Below are 24,676 nucleotides of genomic sequence, written 5' to 3'. Positions count from 1 at the left end.
TTGATTTTAAAAAGATATTAGGATATGAATAGGAGAGGGCCTAAATATAAAGATGATAAAAAGTAGCAATAATAATAAATGTGTAGCCTTACAGAGCATTTGGTTTTTTAGATGGGGTCAGTGACCTCCATATGAAAGCTGGAAAGAGTGAAAATTAGATGGCAAATCGTTAAAAAAAACTATAAAGAAAAAATGAAGGTCATTTGAAAAGTTGCTTAGAATTAGCCATTCTATATCATACTAAAATGTAACTTTAATGTGAACCACCCCTTTAAAGGACCAGTAACATTAATATATATATTTTTTTTAAATTTGTTTGTATATAACGGAAAAAAAAAACACCAAGACATACAGTATTTAACTTTAAAATCGCAAAGCCTTTATTAAGAAATAATAATTACCGGTACTCCGCTTGCGCTACTCTTCAGAAAAGGCGACAGGGCGACAATCCATCATGTAACGCTCGATTTCTCCTCCCTGGCTATCACCTATAGAAGGCAGGGAGGAGAAATTGAGCGCCGCCCAATGGATCGTCGCCCTGTCGACTTTTCTGAATAGGAATGCACATGGAGTATCGGTCAGTTATTTCTTAATAAAGACTTTGCGATTTTAAAGTTAAATATGTCTTGGTGGGTTTTTTTTCCGTTATATACAAACACATTTTTTTTAAAAAAATTCATGTTACTCGTCCTTTAAAGGGGACCTGTCACCCAGAAATAAAAGTCTGTATAATATAAATCCTTTTGAAATGAAACATGAAACCCAAATTCTTTTTTTTTAATTAAAACATTATTAAAACATTCATACCTGTTGAAAATAAAAGGCAATTCACAATCTCAGCTGTCAATCTCCTCTAGGGCACTTTCCATTCAGCACCTTCTGGATCTCACTCTTCTCAATCTAATTGTGTTGCCAGTCCATGGGGATGTTCATCAAGTCTCCTTTTTTTGCCCTGATGCAAAGCATGCCTTAATAACAGTGTTCACAAAATGGCAGTTGTTGTAATTGTGTAATTCTAAGGGGTATATTTATCAAAGAGTGAAATTAGAGATCACCACAGAGTGAAATTCCGCCTCTCTCCTTTCATTTCTATGAGATTTTTATAAGTGGGTGAAAGTGAAAGTTCACCCTTTTGATAAATACTCCTTTAAAAATCTCATAGAAATGAATGGAGAGTGGCGGTATACACACTAGCGGACTGTGGTAATATCTGTCAGGAGTGCCCGATGCTGCTCCCAAGATGGTGGTGCAGATGGCCGTCACATGATTAGTGGCGCTGGCATCACGTCGCTGGCGCGATGGCGTCACCCATCCGGCATGAAGATTTGAAATAGAAAGACGCAGAGGTCACGGGTTCAATGCCTGATAATAGGATTTGGTTTGTGCATTCCTGTGTGCTTGATATTTCGTCTGATATTGATTCCTGGATTTCTGACCCTGCCTGAACCTTGACCTTGCTACTATCTGCATGCCTATTGACCTCCTGCCTGGATATTGACTATGATTTCTCCTGATCCCTATTTGTACCACGAACTTGGACTTAACCCCTAAGCGTCCTCCTTGGTCCAGACTACTCCTGCTGGGAGCCGATAGGCCCGCTGACAATATCTAACTTCACTCTTTGTTAAATATACCTCAGAGACTGAAGAAAACACAATTTAAATAATTTATTTTAAGTAAAGTTTACTTTTCTAGGCAAACACAGTAGACATGCAATTGAAATTATTTCTTAAGGTGACAAGTCCCCTTTAAAGCTGTGCTGAGATTTTGTATTCCTAAATCACTCGAATTTGCAAGGAAATATCAGCCCTTTCAGAAAATGAAGGGTGTGTATGTTTTGACACCAGTCATTTACTTTATTGTGGTGGAAAAGCAATTTCATGTGTTGCCCATAGTAGCACAGATTTAACCACAGGTGACACATCTCCCCATCTGCCTTCACCCTTATTGTTATTGGAGTGTGGAAGGAAACCTATGCAATGCAGGGACAGCATGCAAACTCCATACAGATAGTGACAGGAAATTGTAATTGTACGCAGACACCAACCTGGAACACCAAAGAGCAGCGTCGGACTGGGGGGGCCCAGGGTAAACCACCTTCCCGGCACACTGCATGTGCAGCGTCCGGGAGGTAATGAGGGAGCGGGTCTGTGTAGGCCGGCGGGCGCTGCGTGTGCGTACATGAATACCTTATGACGGCGCATCCAGGAGGTAAGGAAGTGGTGAGGTGGTGCAGAGAGCGGGTCTGGGCGGACAGGGCACAGTGTCCCGCCGGGCCAGTCCCACCATGCCAAAGAGTAGAATCCAGGAGCCCAACGTTTAAATAATACAAAGATTTTATTTAACATTATACTGTATATAAAAATAAAAGCCTTACATGTTACATACACAAGTAACTATATAAGTGTTCCGTGGCAACACAAGCCTTTTATTTTTTATACATAATGTAAAATAAAATCTTTCTATTATTTAAATGTTGGGCTCCTGGATTCTACTCTTTGGTGTTCCGGATGGGTGCCTGCCTACAGGGGGGCTGTGCCATTGAGGCAAGTTGAGAAACTAGTTACCAGGTCCCCCTTTGCTGAAGGTCCTGGTGACTTTAAGTGCCGTATTTCCGGTTTTCCGGAAATTCGGCTCTACTAGCGCAGAAAGCACAATTATGCTCTCTGCGCTAGCGTCCTGGAGTCCCTGGACCCCTTTGCCTTCTTAATGGACCCCCCCTCGACCCCTTCTGGCGCAAAAAGGTGAGCGCACCGGGGAGGGGACGGCAGCTAACTCAGGCGGCAGAGGGAGCAGAATCGACCCTGACTGCCTACAATTACAGTTTCCTGTGGCTTACTCCCCTCTGGAGGTCTCATCCAGACCCACCATTGAAAGTGGTAAGCTTATACATTTGTCCAAGGAGTTCAGTTTCTTTTGTTTCTGAATTCTATACATAGTGTCCTGGTCAATATCATAAAGAACCCCAGCTTTCCAAGGCAGTAATACTAATAATAATACTACTAATATTATTATTACATTACCACAACACAGTAATAATGACATTATATAAATGCATTTACAGTAAATTTGCCTAGGGGTAAGTTAACATATAGCAGACAATACCCCAGGCCCCTGGTAACTGGCTGCTCACTGCCACCTGAGGCGAGGTTCTCACCATTTCTTATGGCAGGCCCTGTTTACATCAACCAGCTAACCTGTAATTGCTACCTGCTAATTTGTTTTCATGGGTTATGACTGGTAGTATTTTGCATGTTTTTTGGGGGCCAGTTCATAGATGGTACACAATGAACCAGGTTGGGTATTATTTAGGTCACAGAATATAGCAATTAAACCAGTGCTGCTGGCACATGTGATATTCTAGCATCTTGCTAATAAAAGTAAAGTGTTAAAGGTAACTACCAAAGTTAACAGTTTTGTACTGTTGCAAATAGAAGTAAACACCTTATGTAGATTCTGCAGTTACACAAAATGAGTATTTAGGGGATACTGGGAAGCTGCTCTGACTCAGGTGAAAGTAGGGTCGCCACCTTGTCGGTATTTTACCGGCTTGGCCGGTAAAAATGATGGTTGATCCCATTGTTATTAAAAGGGAAAAAAGATAAATATATAGGAAGGCTGGTATATTTTTCCAGAAAAGGTGGCAACTCTAGGTGAACGTAGCAAAACCGGTTATGAGCAGAAGTGCACGATGGGCTAAGGGCATGGAACCAGGGCAGGAGAGTATACAGAGAGTCACAGAGGAGTTTGTTATTGTCAGATCATTATATATACTCCAGGTCCATGAAGCAAAAATAATGTATCCACTAATGCCTAGACAGAATTTTGTAAAATAACAACTAGATATAAGTGAGTTTTTTCATGATGAATGTCTTATCTTAAATCTTATCTTGTTTATCCACCTGGGAATTTTTTTAACTGTAGATTTAGTCAGCAAATTTCCCCTCTCTTAGGATTTGTTCTTCCTCTCCTTTTGACCATCTCTATGGGTGTTTCTCTCCAAAGTCGGAAAGCATGCATGGCACGAGCTGGAGTCAAGATATGACATTCTTTCTGCATCCTATATCTTCTCCATGACTTTTCCCTATGCTTATACAATCACATGCAGCATAAGACTTCCAAATGCTTACTGAAACTTTTCTGCAGACAGATATTCAAGGCATGCAAAGTATTTCATGAATGCTACATATCCCTTTGAATAAAGGAGCACTGATCAGCCAAAGCAGATATCCTTGCAGGCATATAGAGAGGAGGCTAATCTCTTAAAATCTCAGGTTACTTTCATAAATGACCCAGTAACTTGGCAATACTTGTAAGGGGAAATTATGATATTATGATTTAAAAAATAGCTTAAAGGGGTTGTTCACCCTTGAGATGACTTTAGAATGATATAGAGAGTGATATTCTGAGACAATTTGCAAGTGGGTTTCATTTTTTATTATTAAAGGTTTTTAAGTTATTTAGCTTTTTATTCTGCAGCTCTTCAATTTGCATCTTAAGCAATCTGGTAACTAGGGTCCAAATTACCCTAGCAACCATGCATATTTGAATAAGAGACTGGAATATGAATATTAGAGGCCTGAATAGAAGGATCAGTAATAAAAAGTAACAATAACAATACATTTATAGCCTTACAGAGCATTTGTTTTTTAGAAGGGAGTCAGCAACGGCCATTTGAAAGCTGTAAAGAGTCAGAAGAAAAAAAGTCAAATAACTATAAAACTATGAAAAAAATAATAATGAAAACCAATTGAAAAGTTGCTTAGAATTGGCCATTCTATAACATACTAAAAGTTACCTTAAAGGTGAACCACCCCTTTAGGCTTATCTCACAACATTTTGCAAAAAGAAAGAGGAACAAAAAGATGTGCCGTGGGGAGCGTGGCAACATTTTTTGACCATGCCCATTTTGTGGCCACACCCCTAATTATCATGTTCATTTTACAACATTTGGCAAGTTATGAAAGTTTGAACACATTTCTGTGGTTTTTATGTTATCACAGTTTTGCCAATGAAGGCGAATTGCCCTTTAAACAGCAAATCACAGTTTCCCCAATAAACCTACTTATCTTAAATTGTTACAATTTTTTATTTGCTTATCTTAAATTGTTACATAAGTATCGAACTGCTCCTGCCCTGTGTTTTGCGCTCTCTGCCAAAAGCTAATTAAGTTTTAAAACTTTGTATCTTTTTCTGGCTGTTCAGTGCAGAAGATCAAAGAGAAAGTCGGGACATTTAAGTAACAATTCAGGACTGCAGGCTGAGCTGTGTCCTGCGAAAAATGGGAGGTTCATTTCATGAGGCCCCACATATTAATCAATATTCATCATCTAACCCTGCTTTAAAAATAATGGACCTAAATCTGAAGGGCGGGTATTCACTTATTCGACATAATAATAATCCCTGAAGACAGAAATATACCTTAATTAAACTACAGAGTTTTTCCTTCAAAGAAAAACATTTTACATGTAATGGTAAAGAAATAACATGCAGAATCTTAAATTATTCAATCACATCATCAACATGCAAAAATAGAAGCAAAAAGAGTGTCAGCTCTAAACAATTACTGTATATACTCAATGTCTACTGAGATTTACTGATAGATACGGTTCTTCACATTCCCAATAAAAGATTTTGCAGTCAAAGTAAACTGATGTGGATTTGTCCTGCACTTGGATTTCTTTTGATTGACTCTATTGGGGGATTGACACAGGATACCCCGCAGGATATCCAAACCAAGCAACTAAACGGTGAGCTGCAGCCCATCTATATATTCAATCTACTGATAGATATGACCTACCTTTTGGGCAACCCTACTTTAAAGGAGAAAGAAAGGCTTGCAGCACCCCCAAGTGATTGTATTGACTAACTTGAAACCCCGGGCCGGTGCTCCTATCAGCAGGAAACTTCACCGGCCCGGGGTTATACCAGTGAGCACCCAGGAGTGATCTTCTTCCGTCTTTCTCCTCCTTCATGCGGCTGCTCATGCGCAGTAGAGTGAAAAGCTCAACTTTAAATAAAAAGTCAGCTATTTTGTTCAACTGTGCATGCGTTTTCCTTGGCAAATTTGAAGACAGAAGAAGCCGGAAGAGGATCGCTCCGTGGTGCTCACTGGTATAACCCCTGGCAGGTGCAGTTTTCTGCTGATAGGAGCACTGGCCTGGGATTTCAGGTAAGTCAATACAATCACTTGGGGTGCCCAACATTTGGCACCCCCAAGTGCTGCAAGCCTTTGCTTCTCCTTTAATTACTATGCACAGCAACCAAACCCCACTAAAATTAACTGGCAAAAATATCTGAAAAAATAACTAGAAATTGTTGTTCAATGTTTCTGGTTCATGCACCTTGGAGTTCCAGTATTTGCCCAGAGCCCACATTAAGGTCACAAATATAGGAAAATACAGGTATATCTGTCATTCAGCAATTGTCCAAGAATATCTAGGGCAGCAAATAAGTTTTTAACCTCCTCCCCATACACCCTTACTGACTTTTAATATGGGCTTTCATGTGTATTTATAAGAGCAAAAAAAAAAAATAGGAAATTAGAGAGTACAATTTGAACTTTTTCTATGCATAATCAGTGCAGCCTTTTTTTCTCATATCTAGGTATAGGATCTTTGTGTGTGACAAGAGATGATAAGTCTTCTAGGAAACGTATGCTCTAGTATCTACTTTAGTTCCTGTGACAATAGACTTTCAAATTCCCCCCATGTGTTTCTATCACAGGAGCAGTTTGTTGCTACTAGGCATTAAAAGTGATGTCCACCATGGAGTTACATTTTAGTAAGATGTGGAGAGTGTTATTCTGAGACAACTTGCAGTTGGCCTTCATTTTTAATTATTCCAGTTTTTTTTTAATTATTTCACATTTAGTTCAGCAGCACTTCAGTTTGATATTTCAGCAGGTTGCTGGGGTCCAAATCACCTTAGCAACCAGGGAGTGGTTTACTGAGAGACTGCTATATGAATAGGTGAGGACATGAATAGAAAGACAAGTAATAAAAAGTAACAGTAACAAAAAATTGTAGCCTTACAGCACAAAAGAAAGCTGGAAAGAGACAGAAAATGAAGCCTATTTTTGCCATAAAGTGGATTCGAGATCTGGCCAGATATTAATTGGTGAGACCTGAAGGAGGGTCCCATTCACGAGCAGATAAGCCGATGAATCTAAAGGACCGTAAAGGACAAACGTATGGCCACATTAACTTTGATACACTGAAGATATGTAAAAACTGTAGTTACGCCACTGGGGAAAATAGTATTTCCTGACTTTCCCTCACTGGAGGACCAATAACATTATATGTATAGTGCTATTACATCTGTTTGCATTTTTACTTATCAAAAAAAGATAGCTTTTTAGTTATTTTCTGTGTATTTTATTATTAGTTTCACAAGAAAATCAATAACAATACATTTATTTTCAATAAATGTGTGATTGGATAACTTTTTAAAAGAGCTGAATGTAAAATGCAGCAAGAATTATAGTACTTTTCTTCTACAATCCTAACTGATTTTAAACACATGGATTCTTTGATTTATAATTAATGTTTTTAGTGGTTGTGCGCAGAAAATGTGTCTTCTTTTCTGTAGTGACTAATGGAAACCTCTGCTACATCTAGTCTGTCTTTAGTATATTGCAAAGCAAAAATAAAATGAAGACTGAAAGACTAAGGCAAATACCCCCTTTGGTCTATGCTGCTGTATGACCTACACTTTCTAAATAATAGTTGGTGGTCTATTCTGCATTACTCAGCCCTCCCTCCTCAGCTATCAGCCTGGCTTACGAGCTGAGGTCTGAGCATGGAGGGATGAGGAGGGAGGGCTGAGGATGGAGGGCTTTTGTAATGATGGCTGAGGAGGGAGGGCTGAGGAATGAGCCACGATGGGGGAGATTGCAACAGCAAATGTGGGCAGCACAGAGTTGTGACTGCAGTTTCTTCAGATAAGTGAGTATAATAAGAGACGAGTCTGGATACTTCTTCTTTAGGAGAGTGCATGCAGGATCATGTGTTCTGATGATGTCCTAAAATGCGTTCCGTACAGCAGCAGATTTTGAACTGTTACAATTTGCTGCATTAGTTGATACATATCTCAGCAGTATCTGTGGAATATTAGCAACTATTGTATCAATTCTAACAGCTGCCTGTACTGAAACTCAGGAATTCTGCTCAGCAGGGACAAAGCTAAGAAACGTATCAACTCATGTATCAGTTTGGTAAAAGTTTACAGAGTTGGTGACCCCCCACCTGAGCTAGTTTAGACAGACGTATAAGGTGAAAAATGAAACTTCTTTAAAAGAACAGTAACATCAAAAAATGAAAATGTTTTTAAGTAATAAAAATATAATGCAGTGTTGCCCTGCACTGGTAAAACTGGTGTGTTTGCTTCAGAAACACTACTATAGTTTATATAAATAAGCTGCTGTGTAGCAATGGGGGCAGCCATTCAAAGGAGAAAAGGCTCAGGTTACACAGCAGATAAACTCTGTAGAACACAATGGTGTTATCTGTTATCCACTATTTAACATATAGACTTTTTTCAATTTCCACCATTGCTACACCTCAGCTTGTTTATATGAACTATAGTAGTGTTTCTGAAGCAAACAGATCAGTTTTGCCATTGCAGAGCAACACTACATGATATTTTCATTTCTTTAAACCACTTTCATTTTTTTGTGTTACTGTTCCTTTAAAGGGGTTGTTCACCTTCCATACACTTTTTTCAGTTCGGTTGTTTTTAGATTTCCGTGTTTATTTTTGACCGTTTTCCCAATACTGAAGTTTAAATTTTAATGTTCGTGTCTCTGATGTTTTATTTCACCAAAAATAAAGACTTTTTTTCAATTGCTTTCCGTGTTTATTTTTGACTGTTTTCCCAATACTGCAATACAGCTGCCTATCAAAGGGGTGGTTCACCTTTAAGGTAACTTTTATTATGTTATAGAAAGGCCAATTCTAAGCAACTTTTCAATTGGTCTTCATTGTTTATTCTTTATAGTTTTATAGCTATTTGCCTTTTTTCTCTTTGCACCTTTCAAACGGGTGCCGCTGACCCCTTCTAAAAAGCAAATGCTCTGTAAGGCTACAAATATTTTGTTATTGCTAATTTTTATTACTTGTCTTTCTATTCAGGCCTTCTCTTATTCATATTCCAGTCTCTTATTCAAATGAATGCATGATTGCTAGGGAAATTTGAACCCTAGCTACCAGATTGTTTAAAATGCAAATTGAAGAGCTGCTGAATAAAAAGCAAAATAACTCAAAAACCTTAGATAATAAAAAATGAAAACCAATTGCAAATTGTCTCAGAATATCACTCTCTACACCATATTAAAAGTTATCTCAAAGGTGAACAACCCCTTTAATGAACCTCAGGGATTCTGCTCAGCAGGGACAAAGACAAGAAATGTATCAACTCATGTATCGGGGTGACCCCCCCAAAAAATTAAACTTATTTAACCTTCAATACTGGCCAGGTGAGCACCCTAACTGGATCTCTAACCTCTAATCAGTGCTGATTGGATTGTGGATATGAGGGGGTCCCACCTCGGCTCTGTTGTGGCTGCTGAGGTTGGTTTTGTATGTGTCATATATACAGTAGGAACACCAATTTTACTTTTCCTGGAATTGACACCTGGTCTGACACAGTTAAATTGTTTTTTATTACTTGGATTTTATTCTTTACCACTGGCATTTTGACCAGGGCCTGGCAAACTATAAACTCAGGGTATAACAGTGCATATTAGCAGGCCCTTGTGTGCCTATATAGATAATACTGTGGTGGAGGCAACGCAATGATGGGATCATACCTCATACTGAAATATATCAGTCAGCCACTGACTCAACAGTTTAAAATCAGTGGGCTGCCTACTGCAGGATACACTTTTTAATGGTGTGGTTCACCTATAACTATACTTTTAGGGGAATATTTATCAAGGGTTGAATTTCGAATTGAAAAAAGCTTCGAAATTCGAATTCAAAAAGACCAACCGAAATTAAGTTGAAGTTTTTTTTTGGTCGAATAGGTCAGTTTTCTATCGAATAGGTCCATTTCCGAGACAGTACAAGGTTACCACGTTTGCACACCCTGGCTCTCCTGGACAAGATAACCCGGTGCACAGTGAAGGAGGCCTCGGCAACCTCAATTGTAGCAACAAAGAAGAATTTCACTGGCACTCGAAGGTTCAATCAAGCAGGTACAAGCCCTTGCTAAGTTTATTTTGCAAAGGTGCAACGTTTCGGGTAAACTTGATAAAGGGGTTTACCCCGAAACGTACCTTCGCAAAATAAACTCAACAAGGGCTTGTACCTGCTTGAATGAACCTTCGAGTGCCAGTGAAATTCTTCTTTGTTGCCATATGTGAGACAATTCATGATAAATTTCAATATTCTAATTTTTTTTCAAATTCGAATCGGATTTGGATTATTCCTTAGTCGAAGTACACAAAAAAATAGCTCGAAATTCGAATTTTTTTCATTCGAAAATTCACCTCGATCTTTGATAAATCTTCCCCATAGTTTGTTATAGAACTTTTTGGTTGTCATTTATTGTTATATATATAATTATAGTTTTTTGTTAATTAATTTGCCTTATTCTTCTTCTGCTCCTTTCCAGCTTTCATATGGGAAGGGGGGGGGGTTGAATCACTGACCCCATCTAAAAAAAACAAATGCTCTGTAAGGCTACACACGTACTCTTATTGTTACTTTTTTTACGGCTGAAATACATGGTGCTCGTCCTCCGACTCGACGTGATGAAGCGCGGGCGTCACATCGGATGCACAGAATCTAACGAAAGTAATACAAATGTCGCATCTACAAGCTGATTTCATACGACACGACTCCACTACTGGATGAAGACGCAACATGCAGTGTTCGAATGCGACAGTCGTGCCGGTTGAAATCAGTTTATAAATGCGACATTTGTATTGCTTACGTTAGATTCGGCGCATCCAACGTGACGCCTGTGCTTCATCTCATCGTGTTGGATTGGAAGGATGAACACCATGTAGTTCAGCCCTACGTCATCTTTCAATTAGGTCCCAGTCCCAGATTTGTGGGTAGGGCTTAGATCAAGCACAATTTCAGGGGCACCATGCTGCTCAGCTGCATCTACTAGATTCATTTCTACACTCATTGAGGATAGGGTATGCAGCAAAGTGCCACATTATTTACATCTCCAGAGAGGGGGAGTCAGGGGTCGGAATAGGGGCACCAGAAATACAAATCAAGCCCTGTTAGGCATCACCTATTCATATTCCAGTCTTTTATTCAAATCAGTGCATGGTTGCTAGGGCAATTCGAAACCTAGCAACCAGATTGCTGGAAATTGCAAACTGCAGAGCTGCTGAATAAAAATCTAACTAACTCAAAAACCCTCACATAATAAAAAAATTAAAACTCTAATACCCCTCTCTGCACCATACTTAGAGTTATCTCACAGGTGAACAATTGAAAAAACAACAGAATCCATTGCAACCTGACCCACAGCAAGTTTTACGCACTCCCAGGGCAAATAGATAAGAAACAGGGCAGCCACATACGAGGGGGAGTGATAGTAAAAGCTGAAGGCAACCGGAATCAGAGAGGCAAGAATAACTGCATACGAGGGAAAGGCAATAAAAGCCTGCCCTACATACCAAAATTCAGAAGTGCAGGCAGGAGCATGCGCAGTGTCAGGTGGGCGGAGTTAGAAGGCGGGAGCGCGCCCTGTGGGGAAGTGGGTGGGGGCGTGCTTAGTCAGTGTCGCCGCTCCGGTATATGCAGCTGCCGGTGAGTACACACGTATGTGTTCATATTGAAAAACGGCAACTGAATGTTTGTGTGGGGGGAAGCGGAGTTGTAGTGTGGGCTTGTCACAACGGGAACTTGCATTTTTCTCCTTTGTGAGCCGTAATGTTGCGGGAGCCGGGGAGGCGTGATTGGTGTGAGCGTGTGTGTAACATCCTGACTATGTGACAAGCTTTCTGCGTGTGTATAATGTGTATAATGTGTATAATGTGTGTGTGTATGGCCAGCAGCCTGTCGGCACTCCACATTGGCCGTTCTGTCTGTGTTTGTCTGTGTGTCTTACACAGTGTTCCAGTCTCTTCCTACTGCAACCATGTACGAGTATGTGGGCTAGGGACTATAGTAGGGAGAGATGGTGCTTATAGTAACGGTGGATAATAGTCTTTGGGAAGGGAGTGTGACTGTGGGATAGCAGGTATAGTAGGGAGAGATGGTGCCTATAGTAACAGTGGGGATAATAGTCTCTGGGAACGGAGTGTGACTGTGGGATAGCAGGTATAGTAGGGAGAGATGGTGTCTATAGTAACAGTGGGATAATAGTCTTTGGGAAGGGAGTGTGACTGTGGAATAGCAGGTATAGTAGCGAGAGATGGTGCCTATAGTAACAGTGGGATAATAGTCTCTGGGAAGGGAGTGTGACTGTGGAATAGCAGGTATAGTAGGGAGAGATGGTGTCTATAGTAACAGTGGATAATAGTCTCTGGGAAGGGAGTATGACTGTGGGATAGCAGGTATAGTAGGGAGAGATGGTGCCTATAGTAACAGTGGGATAATAGTCTCTGGGAAGGGAGTGTGACTGTGGGATAGCAGGTATAGTAGGGAGAGATGGTGTCTATAGTAACAGTGGGATAATAGTCTTTGGGAAGGGAGTGTGACTGTGGAATAGCAGGTATAGTAGCGAGAGATGGTGCCTATAGTAACAGTGGGATAATAGTCTCTGGGAAGGGAGTGTGACTGTGGAATAGCAGGTATAGTAGGGAGAGATGGTGTCTATAGTAACAGTGGATAATAGTCTTTGGGAAGGGAGTGTGACTGTGGGATAGCAGGTATAGTAGGGAGAGATGGTGTCTATAGTAACAGTGGATAATAGTCTCTGGGAAGGGAGTGTGACTGTGGGATAGCAGGTATAGTAGGGAGAGATGGTGCCTATAGTAACAGTGGATAATAGTCTCTGGGAAGGGACTGTGACTGTGGGATAGCAGGGAGAGATGGGTGTGACTGTGGGATAGCAGGTATAGTAGGGAGAGATGGTGTCTATAGTAACAGTGGGATAATAGTCTTTGGGAAGGGAGTGTGACTGTGGAATAGCAGGTATAGTAGCGAGAGATGGTGCCTATAGTAACAGTGGGATAATAGTCTCTGGGAAGGGAGTGTGACTGTGGAATAGCAGGTATAGTAGGGAGAGATGGTGTCTATAGTAACAGTGGATAATAGTCTTTGGGAAGGGAGTGTGACTGTGGGATAGCAGGTATAGTAGGGAGAGATGGTGTCTATAGTAACAGTGGATAATAGTCTCTGGGAAGGGAGTGTGACTGTGGGATAGCAGGTATAGTAGGGAGAGATGGTGCCTATAGTAACAGTGGATAATAGTCTCTGGGAAGGGAGTGTGACTGTGGTATAGCAGGTATAGTATTGAGAGATGGTGCCTATAGTAACAGTGGGTATAATAGTCTCTTGGAAGGGACTGTGGCTGTGGGATAGCAGGGAGAGATGGGTGTGACTGTGGGATAGCAGGTATAGTAGGGAGAGATGGTGCCTATAGTAGCAGTGCCGATAATAGTCTCTGGGAAAGGACTGTGGGATAGTAAGTATGGAGGTAATGTTAAATCTGTACCCCTCTAGTTCTAGAAACTTTTTACGTTACTTCTTCCATCATACATATACAGCTGACAGAAAAGGTGCTACACTACATGGGCTTCCATTGTTTTTTTTCTTTTACATTCTGGCAGTATGTAAGCAATAGCATATTAAGTTAAGGACCTGAAATGACCTACTGGGAAGGAACTATAAAGCTTTTTACCACTATCTTTGTCCTGTGTTCAAAGTCTCCGCTTTCAACTTCCCCCCTAACTTGTCACCTTGAGCTGTTAAAGTTGTGACTGCAAATTTGAAATGTGAAGGGCAGGTCTTTAAAGGCCCTTTCTCTTCCGTAGCTTCCCCTGTACTTTGCATATAGAGGAAGCTGTAGAAATGTTTGTGACTACTGTAGACTACTGTGGGATAAATTGGTTTTATTTGTCCATGTTTGTACTCGTCTCCTGTTGTAAGACATAAGGATAGCAAAACCCACCCTTACCATATAACATACAAGGATAAAGTTATGGGGGATATGTGACATAACTAAGTAAAACACCTTTTATAAGGATATGCATCATATGGACAAAAGAGTCTGTGGCATGTAGGCCTTTGCGTCTGTCATTCAGAATCCAATAGTATTAACTTTTTAGTATGAAGTTTCTTGTCTTTGCTGAAATAACTTCCTTTGCTCTTCTAGGAATGTTTTCTATTAGATTTTGGAACCTTGTTGGTGGGATTTGATTCTGCATGCTGCTTAAGTGCCTTGGGTAAATGGTGTGATCCTGACTTAATGGGAAATTACTTCTTAATAGATGTTGCTTAGCCTGATGGTATCTTACTACTAGGACACATAGAGATTGGCGCTCATATTAATAATTTGCTACCGCAGACTACAAATCTCCCCAAAAATACCTTGCCCTTCGCTACCATTCTAATCGCCGTAAGTAAATAACGTTACTTGCGGTGATTTGCGAAAATGCTTGCCTTTGCATTTCCCCCATAATTAAGCCAAAAAAAAAAAAGCTAAATGTAATTTATTTGCGACAATTACTATGTTTGCAAAGGGCAAGGCATTTTTGGAGAGATTTGTCGCTGGTGGAAGTGAATTTTTAACGGGCAAGTAAACCACAAATTATAAAATTGCCTAATAAAAGTAAACCTAATGCTAAGCAACATTTCAATATACATTTATTACAAATTGTCTGTGTATTTAAAATTATTAGAAACAACAATTGCTATTGAAAGCAGCATTTGCTGAAAACCCTGGTTGTTTATTTTTACACAATGTTGCAAAAGTCTTAGTTCCCCAGCAAAGACAGGCTTGTAATCAACTGCCTTGTATCAGGAATGCCAATACTTATACTGAAGCGAGTTCAACTTTTAGTGGTGATGTCCCATTATGATCTATATCCATAAAAAATTTGCATTCTGTTCCATGGAAAATATTACATAAAATATTGTATTATCAGAAAATCTATAATGCTATATTTAACAAACAACTGTATCTTATGTAACCATAACCTAATGAATATCTGAATGAAAAGAATGAAACAGGAGGGTTATTTAGACAAGCTGTTTGTTGACAGTGTCTTGAGATCTACTGGTCCCCTGGTACTGGTAGATCCTGTATCTACCTTTTGGACACACCTGTGTTACATGTGTTAAAAGTCTCAGCCATCAGGGAATAGAATAGAAAGGGACAAACACTAATTTCAATAGCAATACATATTTGTAAAAAATAACGTAAAGGAAAACTATACCCCAAAAATATTGTAGGTCTCTATAAAAAGATATTGCATAAAATAGCTCACATGTAAAATCCTGCTTCATGTAAATAAACCATTTTCATAATAATATACTTTTCTAGTAGTATGTGCCATTGGGTAATCATAAATAGAAAATTGCCATTTTAAAAAATAAGGGCCACCCCCTGGGATCGTAGGATTCACTGTACTCACAAACATACCAACAAACCATACATGTTAGGTCACATGAGCCAATTAACAGACAGAGTTGTGTCTTTTGCTTCCACACTTCTTCCTGTTACAGTTAGAGTTGTAGTATTTCTGGTCAGGTGATCTCTGAGGCAGCACACAGACCATCACGAAATGGTGGCTCAAGGCAAGAGATGTAAAAGGGCAATATTTACTTAAATATATATTCCAGTTTGGTAAGATTCTTTAATATGCCACTTAATATTATATGAACTATCTGTTGCTTAAGTGTTCATTTTGGGGGTATAGTTTTCCTTTAAAAAACATACAGAAAATATGTAGTGAATGTATATTGCATGGTTGCTTATAAATATGTTCCGTTTTTTAGGCAAAAAATATTTTTTGAGTTGTCCTATCGATTAACACGGTTGACAAATCTGCGCCTAAAGATTGATCACCCCATAATATCGTACAGTAGCTGGGTTGTTTGGGATGCACCATGGGCCTGCTGCCATTAAATGTGCATGCTTCAGATTGAAAAATATTTCTATTTGCTGAGAACTGTAAAGAAGTGTTACTGGTCAACTTTCTTCTACAGGCCAATATAAATTTCCTGCTACTGACTAAACTAAATGAGTGTGGGCTGCAGGTTGTGCAAAGTTGAAAGTATCCGTGGACACCCATGAGTACCAGAAGTTGCCAGATTGCAGTAGAATGCTTCTAAACTTTCCTGCGTACAATAACTTTCAATTCTCAATAATTTTCAAGTTATTTGTAACTTAAATTGCTGTTGGATTGAAGTTTCAGTTTGTTTCTTTGTATTCCCTTGTCTCCTTTGCCTGAAGCCGTTCTCCAGCCAAGATATCAATTCTCGCAATGACTTGCATTTGATTATCAAACCTAAGAAGAATGAGACAGACAGATGTGCGCAGTAGACACCTGCCAAAACGGCTTACCCAAAACCAAAAGTGGCATCAGGAATGGGATCGTTTGATCACAAAACCTAGTAATCCTTTCTCGCCCAAAAATTGTTTGGCTGCCCGCAGATTGCCTAACTGCCCCTGCAGGGTGACTTTGTACCAGCCACATGATCAGATTGTAAAGGATTTTCCACCTGAATCTTGACCACTTTGCACTCCGCACCAATAAAAGTTTGGAGGTACTTTTGTACACCGCATTTATCGTTTGAGTGCATCTTCCTTTCTCTTCAATTTTGGCTTCCGCTTAACGTTGAGTCACTTGATAAATCGAAGGTAGCACAGACAAAGAAGTATCTAAAAGTTGCAACAAACCGTGAGTGTATTGAACCCCTAAACTTGAAACTATGTAGTATGACATGCTGAGAAGGGAAAAGCAAAAGACCAACTGCTTTCAGTTACTGTTTAATTTACAAATAACTAATAGAAAATCTTAGCTTTATATGTGAAAGTTGCTTGGAAGAATTATATTCTCTTCTGTCCAGTCCCTAAATTTTTGCCAGGTAACCAGCAGCTTGACTGACCTGTCAGGGAAGAACACACATCCTACTGTGTTTTTGGGGAAGAACCATTTGGTAGTACCCATTTCAATTGTAACACAAACACGTGCCAGAGAGGATCTGTGAAGTGTTCCAATATAGGTGTAGTTTTTAAAGGTGACGATCCTTAATTTATCAGGTGCCAAATGCAATTTATAACTGCCTACATGACGAGGGTCCATTTTTGAAAATACAGCATGTCCTTTTTAACGTTAAAAGGATAAATTTAATAGTTTGAAAATGTCAGTGGTTCTGTTTATGCTGCCTCAGCTAAGTATTATTTCTCTTGCATGCATTAATATACTACTACAAGTGTTTTCAGTTCTTTACAAGGCATAACGGGGTTCAGTTAGTATAAATGGATACCCAAGTGCCAGGAGTTTAAATAATGTCAGATCTCTGACTTGTATGGTAATGGCATATGGGATGCTTTGCCACCCTGGTAATGTCTCATCCCTGCAGGCAACAAAGTGTCCAAAGTGTAGTTGAGTCCAGAGTAAATGAATTGCATAATTGTGTAAAAATTCAGAAGAAAGCACTGCGGCAAATGTAATTTCCTGCAGGTAACAAATCAACTTGAGAGACACTGGCTCTGATCCTGAACATATATGAATAATCCCTTCCATCAGGCAAGGATTTATGTTACAAGAAAGGGAATAGAAATAGCCATGAGTACTACTATCTCCATGCAGCCATATCCAGCAACTATACCATAAGGCAAATGTGCCAGTCCACACTTAAATCTGCTTGCATAGCTCCTGAACTAATGCATGTATAATAAGGGGGCTTGTCCAAACTGGGAAAGGACTACATCTGTGGGGTACTTTATGTGCTTTGCAGTGAGATTAAAACTCCAGGAATTACTTTATTTAACACAGTGTGCAAAATACCAAGACATAAATTGTAAAATCCTCCTATAGGCTGAAGTACAAATGTAAATGCAACTCCAGCCTATAGGAGGACCATGCCTAGTCCAGTTCTCTGTGTGGCTGTTGGAGTCATATCTACAAGTAAGAAAAAAACAGCAATTTGTTAGTGAAACTGGCACAGATACTATCTTTGCATTTTTGTATGAATTTACTGGCATTTATAAAAATTGTATGTAAAATATAAACAATGAGGCTGCCATTCAAATCCCAGTAGCACTGGGCTTGATACAATATAAAAACATCTATTTAAATTCCAAAGCTATGATAGAAATTATGTTCCTTAGGCATAAGGGACCCTATGATAACTCTCTAGTTCTCTATGATTTTGCCAGCCGATGACATGACTTATTATTCGTTAAATAAAGTTCTCACAAGAGCTGTGCACAAAGGTTTCATGGCACTTCAGGGGTCAACTTAATCAATGTAAATGTGAAAAAGCTTCATGCAAGGATGTTTGATAATTTAGCAATTCAAAATATAAATTTGTTTCAAAAGCTCACCCTTTATTTATACCTTGGGTAAATCTGATGGAGGCAAAAATGCCTGTTATTGTCCGTACAGTTATTTGAATGAATCTTGCATAGTTTTACTGCATGCTTGTTTATTTCGGTCAATTAGTAGCTTAACATTCACTAATCAACAAGTAAAGGCTAGTCTTGTTCAAGGTTGAATCACTGAAGCATTTAAATTCATTTTAAGTGTGAATTATAATGTGGGGACGTGACCCTTTTAAAATTTGTAGTTTGTATTTGCTAACTTTTTTTTAAGTATGTACCCTAGTGTCGACTATCATCTTACAGTTGAAAAACATTCAGTGGTGTTGAACAGCCAGAGGAAGCAACATTACTCATTAGGAAAGTAAAAGGTACTTCACCATGTTTACTATAACAGCAGCAGTTTTTTTTTAAACCCTTAAATAGTACAAAATTCGAGCCTTGCTAAAATCTAGAGCCACAGTTTTCACTGCTCAAATAAACATAAAAATAGTGCTGATCATAATAGTTGCTCTGCTGGGAAATTAACTTATATCAGGTTTTAGGTCAGTTGCACCTGGGGGTGGTTTTTCATAGGAATACACAGTTTTTCTAAAATACTTCTGGTTACTTCTAAGCTTATTTACAGGATGTTTTGGAGCATTCTTTTCATCCGCATTTTCATTCTGTGCCATTGCCCTTGCTCAAAATGTTTTAGTGGCTGTGTATTTGTTTACCTGAAAGCAGCAATCTCCTAATGTTTATTATCAGCCTTTGAAATCCCATACATACTTGACTCATTTTGGCAAAATCATCCTCCAGAAAGTTTTTAAAAGGTAGCAATATATGTATGAAATTAAAGGAGAACTAAATCCTAAAAATGAATATGGTTAAAATGGCATATTTTTTATAGTGAATTTATTGCACCAGCCTAAAGTTTCAGCTTCTCAATTGCAACAATGATCTAGGGCTTCAAACTTGTCACAGGGAGTCACCATCTTAGAAAGTGTCTGCAACACTCACATTCTTAGTGGGCTCTGATCAGATGTTGTGACGCTAAGGGCCGATTCACTAACTTCGAGTGAAGGATTCGAAGTTAAAAAACTTCGAATTTCGAAGTATTTTTTGGGCTACTTCGACCATCGACTATTCGACCATCCGATAGTCAAAGTACTGTCTCTTTAAAAAAACTTTGACCCCCTAGTTCGGCATCTAAAAGCTACCGAAGTCAATGTTAGCCTATGGGGAAGGTCCCCATAGGCTTGGCTAACTTTTTTTGATCGATATTCCTTCGATCGTTGGATTTAAATCCTTCGAATCGTTCGATGCGAAGGATTTAATCGTTCGATCGAAGGAATATTCCTTCGCTCGTTCGATCGTACTATCTGTGCTAAATCCTTTGACTTCGGGTAGGTATTTTAGTTCCTAGTCGATTATCGAGGGTTAATTAACCCTCGATATTCGACCCTTAGTGAATCGGCCCCTAAGCTAAGGGGTCGGTCCAAATTATCAAGCAGAAAATGAGGTTTGCCTGTAATATAAGCTGATGCTACAAGGCTGATTATTAAATTCTGATGCTAGTTGCACTCTTACAGTTTCTGTGCTTTCATGTAGTAATTCTGTATTAATTATATTGTGACATTTATATTCTATGTGTACTGTATATTGTGAGTCAGTCCCTAAGCTCAGTAAGTGACAGCAGCACAGAGCATGTGCAGTGAATCCGCAGAAAGGAATATGGGGAGCTACTGGGGCATCTTCGGAGGCACTTATCTTCCCTGCTAAAGGGCTGTGGTTGCTTTGGGCTGGTAAGAAAGCCTAAAACATAATGTACAACATTTCTATCTTACTTCTTTATTTAGGCTTTAGTTCTCCTTTAAAGCTACCAATCACATACACACTAAGATCAGTTTATATGGCAATCTTTCTCTTGTCACACTACCTTCCTTGGATTGCATTTTCCACATTTTTTTTAAAATGCACAGTATAAAACCATGACAGGTTAACTAACTGGCTGTTGTATAATATAGTTATCTGTGCTTGTAGGGAACTGTAATGCAGCCACTTGTGTTATGAATAAATTGATGAAAAGGCAGCGATGAGTGGGCTGGTGCCACACAAATAACAATGAGCAAGAGGGATCATGTGAGATGTTGTAAAGGGATGAATGTTGCCTTTTGGCTTTGCTGGATGAAAAGACATTTGTCCAGTATTGAATCTTGAAATAACACTTCCTGGAATTATCATTTATTACATATCTGCTGTGTATTGCTCAGATACTGCTCTTCCTATTTCACCTTGTGCCAGGAATATATAGTTTTTAAATATAGTTTAGTTTTTGAATTATTTGCCTTCCTATTCTCCCTGTTTCTAACCTTCATATGCGATCACTCACACCCGCCAGCCAAAAACTATTGTTTAGCATGCCAATGTAATTGTGACTGTCACTTTTTATTAATCCTCTTTCTGTTCAGTGCCTATCCTATTCCTAAGCCCCTTATTCAAGCCACTGCCTGGTTGCTATGGTAAATTGAACCTTAGCAACAATACCTGCTGGAATTGCAAACCGCGGCTTGAGAGCTGCTGCAATTAAGAAAATGAAATCATTCAAGAGCCTTAAACAATGAAGACCATTTGCAGATTGTCTCAGAATACCGCTGTCTACATCAAACTAAACGTCCATATAAAGGTGAATATCACCTTTGACTCTGGGTTTAGAATAGAGAAACTGAGCTGTATATTTCCTGCTATACAGTTACAGTAGAAGCTAGCAATAAATAAATACCATTGCTTCTTGACTTATTATTTGTGTCCCTTATTGAAACCGCTGCCAGGTTGCTATGTTAAATTAGACTTCGCAACAAGATACCTGTTGGAATTGCAAGCCGCTGCCTGAGAGATGCTGCAATAAAGAAAATGAAATCATTCAAGAGCCTTAAACAATGAAGACCAATTGCAGATTGTCTCAGAATAACGCTGTCTACATCAAACTAAATGTCCATATAAAGGTGAATATCACCTTTGACTCTGGGTTTAGAATAGAGAAACTGAGCTCTATATTTCCGGCTATACAGTAGAATCTAGCAATAAACGAATGCCATTGCTTCTTGGCACTATTGATCTGTTGGTGGTGTCTGGAAAAACAAATCAATGTTTTCAGTGTGCACAAATACTGAGTTTATGAATTGTGTTAATTTAGCTCATCTCCCTGAACGTATCCCATCACCATCACTAACTAGTTTCCCTGTAAAACCTCCTGTTACACTTTTGGCATATGCCCTGCCCCCAGCCAACCATAAGATTTGTTTGCACATGAATAGAAAGGAATGCACTGGTCTCAGAGCAACCCACATTCACTCTGCGTGAAGGATTTATCTCCTGTATCTGCTATCTTGGGGGGCCAGGACAGTGTAATCCACCATGGAGCTATTCTGCCAAGATGTGCCAGGTATCCAGGCTCCTTACAAAATCAGTGATCCCCTCTAAAATGACACAGCAACCACATATTTCGAAACAAAGCAGCTGCCTGCCTGAGTGTTCCTGATGTCTGAGCTTTACACTTGCTTAGGGTAGGTAAGCAAAAACCTTGTGTTGTTTTTTGCAAAAAAAAACAACACTGTATACAATTCTGTATATTGTTTGTTGGCCAGAATCAACAGCCGTATGTTTTCTGTATACTGCTCCACCAGAAAATGTCTGCCTAACCATAGTATGGCCTTGTTGTCTTCTCCGTTGTATCTTCTGTAATTTTAGTAGCCACTAAACATCTAAACAATCTTGCCTAAGCTTCAATACCTGAAGTTATCTGTTTGCTGCAAACTGCCTTATCATATTATTAAAACAGCAGTTTGTGAACTGTTAACTATTTGCCTTATTCTGGCTCTGTTTTATTTTTGACATCATTAGCTATGATTGTAATACATTGCTCAGATATCAGGGCTGCCACTTTGTATATATAGGCTGTACCAGACAACATATTAATGAAGAACTAAAGCTTAACAAAGTAGGAAAGAAATGCCGCACATTATGTTATGAGGTTTTGTACCAGCCCAAGGCCCCCACAGCCCTTTTCTATAGTCGCCCTCAGTGAGACAACTTCGGGCGACTATAGAAAACGCATTGCCGCGTGTGCATTAGCGCAGGCGACTTTTCATTCTAGCCTATGGGGGAAAACGCTGAGGCAGTTCGGGGAGATAGTCGCTCAAAAGATGAGGCGATTAGTCGCCAGGCGACAAAATCTCCCCGAATCTCCTTGTGTGGCCTTACCCTTACAAGTGAAGATATGTATCTCTAAAGATGCCCACAGCAGTACCCCATCTTCTTTTCTGTTGATGTTGTTACTTACCTGAGCTTAGGAACCCGCTCACAATTTATCAATAGAAAATGAAAGTTCCAATACCAGTCTGATTAGTAATTCATTATAGCATACTATTATCATTTATTTTTCTAAATTTTCATGTAGTTTCTGGAAATCTGTGCTTTTGCAAAGCCACTTACCTAAAGACTCATATATGTATATGTTTGGACTGTGTTCCTCCTCTGCTTTTTTCTTTCATTTTGCTTTTACCGTGAACAAAAAGGTGATCCATTGTTTATTATAATAATTTATATATAACTTATACAAATTATGCTTTGCTTTACAGTATTAAAATAACAAACTGTAGTCATTATAGCACATTATCGTACACCAGGGTTACCAGGTCCTGCTTTGAAGTATTTGCAGTCGAAAGTGATGGGGAATATTTGACAAGTTGTTATTGTTTGCCAGTGGGTCTTGCATATGGGTCCGCAGATGACAGTGGATAAAACATTTATGAAAATAAAAGGTCTGGGCATATTTCGATGAGCCGTTGTCCTTTGCTCATGGAAACCTTTGGGTGGGGTGTGTGTAGTTATCGCCGCAGGACATTCTGTAAATTTGCCCCCTCTTCCCAGGAGTGTGCTGCAGCTTTATTCTGGAGGGATTGGTTTTAGTGCCAAAGAAATTGCTGAAATTGTTCTGTTAGCAAAACAAATTTAAGCTGAGGATTGATTCATTAAAGGGATACTGTCATGGGAAAACATGTTTTTTCCCCAAAATGCATCAGTTAATAGTACTTCTCCAGCAGACTTCTGCACTGAAATCCATTTCTCAAAAGAGCAAACAGATTTTTTTTTATATTCAATTTTGAAATCTGACATGGGGCTAGACATATCGTCAGTTTCCCAGCTGCCCCAGTCATGTGACTTGTGCCTGCACTTTAGGATGGAACTACTGTTGCTGTTATTTCTCCTACTTAATGTAACTGAATCAGTCTCTGTGGGACTTGGCTTTTACCATTGAGTGCTGTTAGATCTTCCAGGGAGCTGTTATCTTGTGTTAGGGAGCTGCTATCTCGTTACCTTCCCATTGTTCTGTTATTAGGCTGCCGGGGGGGGGGGAGGGAGGGGTGATATCACTCCAACTTTCAGTACAGCAGTAAAGAGTGACTGAAGATTAACAGAGCATAAGTCACTTAACTGGGTGCAGCTGGGAAACTGACAAGATGTCTAGCCCCATGTCAGATTTCAAAATTGAATATAACAAAATCTGTTTGCTCTTTTTGAAAAATGGATTTCAGTTCAGTATTCTGCTGGAGCAGCACTATTAACTGATTTGTTTTGAAAAAAACATGTTTTCCCATGACAGTATCCCTTTAAGACAGTCTGTGGGTACAATGAATCATCGTTTATGTATGATATTGACTTGCAGTGACTGTAGAGGACATAGGTGACTATTTTAATAATATGTTACATTATTATTTTTAATAATACATTACATTCGTTCTGCATTGCATTTGGAAATTGTCTGTTTTTACTTTTGTTAAACCTTTATTTAGTAACAAACTAGCAACTTCATTTCTGCCTTTTAAGGTAAGCTGTTTTATCCATTTGCAGTATGGTTCATACTGTATTAGATTATGCTTGTGCTTATTATCAGCTCTGCTGGAAGATAAACTAATTATATATGGATTTTTTTGTGCTTTCTTTGGTGAGTAGCATTTGTAGATTAATTGATTGAAAGCAGCATTTGTGTAAAAGCTTGAAAAGATGATCTGCTTTCTGACCATTTGATGAGCGGTTAATTCGGTGCTGTGGTTTTGACAGAAGTACCAGTTTCAAAGCCTGATGCCAGGCTTTGAAACTAGATGATTGCATGTTTGTTGGGGAAAGTGTAAAAAATATATATAAAATGGTGCTGACAACTGCAGTACGGTAT

The 24,676-nt window shown here is 39.2% G+C and overlaps 1 protein-coding gene across 2 annotated transcripts in view; it reads left to right on the top strand.

Annotated features, from left to right (window-relative positions):
• Nucleotides 1-11,638: 11,638 nt before the first annotated feature.
• pik3cb.S (phosphatidylinositol-4,5-bisphosphate 3-kinase catalytic subunit beta S homeolog) overlaps nt 11,639-24,676 on the top strand; it is a 108,556-nt gene continuing 95,518 nt past the window's right edge. Inside the window, exon 1 of one of the 2 annotated variants that reach the window (XM_018265866.2) lies at nt 11,639-11,771. The gene's annotated coding sequence lies outside the window, so the exon portion shown is untranslated. Of the gene's footprint in view, nt 11,772-21,625; nt 22,008-24,676 lie in introns of those variants that run through there. The other variant, XM_018265867.2, reaches the window with a different exon arrangement.

Source organism: Xenopus laevis, chromosome 5S, assembly GCF_017654675.1.
Source record: "Xenopus laevis strain J_2021 chromosome 5S, Xenopus_laevis_v10.1, whole genome shotgun sequence".
In the NCBI taxonomy this organism is placed as follows: Eukaryota; Metazoa; Chordata; class Amphibia; order Anura; family Pipidae; genus Xenopus; species Xenopus laevis.
This window is presented reverse-complemented; position numbering and strand designations above follow the sequence as displayed.